Source organism: Lampetra fluviatilis, chromosome 10 (assembly GCF_964198595.1).
Source record: "Lampetra fluviatilis chromosome 10, kcLamFluv1.1, whole genome shotgun sequence".
Classification (NCBI taxonomy): domain Eukaryota; kingdom Metazoa; phylum Chordata; class Hyperoartia; order Petromyzontiformes; family Petromyzontidae; genus Lampetra; species Lampetra fluviatilis.
This window is the reverse complement of record NC_136284.1, coordinates 3,573,900-3,575,831: the sequence shown is the minus strand read 5'-3', so window position 1 is coordinate 3,575,831 and position 1,932 is coordinate 3,573,900.

Below are 1,932 nucleotides of genomic sequence, written 5' to 3'. Positions count from 1 at the left end.
GAGAGAATACTCAAACATTGTGAAATATAATAAACACAAGTGGCATGTAAGTGGTCTGCACACTGAGCTATCAAACCAGTCACCTGAGATTGGTTTTCCCAGCCGCAGCTAATATAAGTGGTGAGTGATCTCTAACTCAGCCCTTTATCCCTTCCCACCCCATTCCTTTTCACCTCCCCCCCACACACACTTGGCAGTGCTGAGAAGAATGGTCAACAACAAGAAACCAACCCCTTGACACGGTGGGTGAGGCCCTCATCCAATAGTGGAATGACAAAAAGTAGTGAATTATTTTATTTTTTACAATTCATAATCTGCGTAATTATAAAATGTGGAATGTGTCTGCCTGGTTAATCCTGAAATATACATTTGATCATGAAACGCAACGTACCAATACGCTCCAAGAAAAAAGCTTTCAATGAGTGAATATCACCTTACACACTACACGGATTGGAAACATAGTTCCGCATTCACCGTTTCATATTTTAAAAAGGGTGGCGTATCTGTGTTAATGTAAAATTATTATATTTTCGCTCAAGCGTGCAGACGCGATTTGTAAGTGTTATCTTTGCCGCCACCTTGTGGGTGGAGGGGGTAGGGGTGCTAAGTGGCTGAAATATCGTGAAGGTGTCGGAGGGGCACAGCGTTCAGATATTCACCGTGGAGACAGCGCCGGCTGGTGGCCTTGCTCTGTATACATCGGAATGGTGGGAGGGAAGGTTTGGTGAGGTCCAAAGTCGTGTTTTTTTGGGGTTAGATCGCTAAATATAAATGCGTCGTTAAACCCACCACCAAGCGACACAGCCAACTAGTAAGGTTTGTCACGTTAACAGAACACGCCAATTCGTTTCTAGTACAGCGCACCGGCGTGTTGGAGAGTCAATCCACAACGTAGACAATCTGAGGATGATCTTGATGGCTGAATGAGGCCACGAATGTCGGGAAGAGCAAGTCCATCGACCATGGCCTAGCCATGTCCATGGCTAGTGGGTTGTAAATGTAAATTATAAATTTCGATTTAAAGCTTTCGTGACTGTAGGGATTCATCTTCTTGGTTCTTTCGGTAAAGTTACGTAGAAGGGAAATAATAAAATAATAAAAATAAAACTTACTTGTATTATTTTATAATTTCCCTTCTACGTGACTTTACCGAAAGAACCAAGAAGATAAATTGTAAATGTTGTGGGTTTACTCTCCAACACACCGGTGTGCTGTACTGGTAACAAATTTGCATGTTCTGTTTACGTGAGAAACCTTACTGAATTGGCTGTGTCGGGTGGTGGCAGGTATAACGACACATTTATAATTCATGCGATGTAATCCAAAAACCTCCATTATGGATATTGGTCGCGAAAGCCTACGGGCTAAACAGTTTGGTGAGGTGTTAAGAAACTCTGGAAGCTGTTGACAGCGAGTCTGGCTTTAAGGATCAGATAACAGCTGTCACTACTGCATACAGCTGAGTGGTTTTAAAGTCCCTCAATAAACCTTCCTTCTTAATGGCCATGAATGTCACGATACTCTAGCAAGATTGTGTGTCGTGGCATTAGCACCTCCGATTAGGTTGTTTGGATACGTACGGTGTGAAAGAAGTTCAACATACATACCAGCTACCGCCACAATTTAATTTTGATGGCAGGTTGTTTTACGATGATATAACAAAGTGAACTGACTGCCTCTTGTCCACACTATAACGGGGGAAATATTGGCGGTGTCTATTTTCTGTGTTTTGGGGCCGTCCATAAATGACGTCACGAACCTAGGGGGGGGGGTCAGACATTTGTGACGATGTGTGACGAGGGGGGGGGGGGTTGAGAAATGTGACGTCACATCAAAATGCGCAACTTTAGATACATATAGACAACGCGTTTTACTTAATTAAATAGATGTTTTAATAAATGTTTTCTCCTACAACATCAGAGTGCAGCGCCA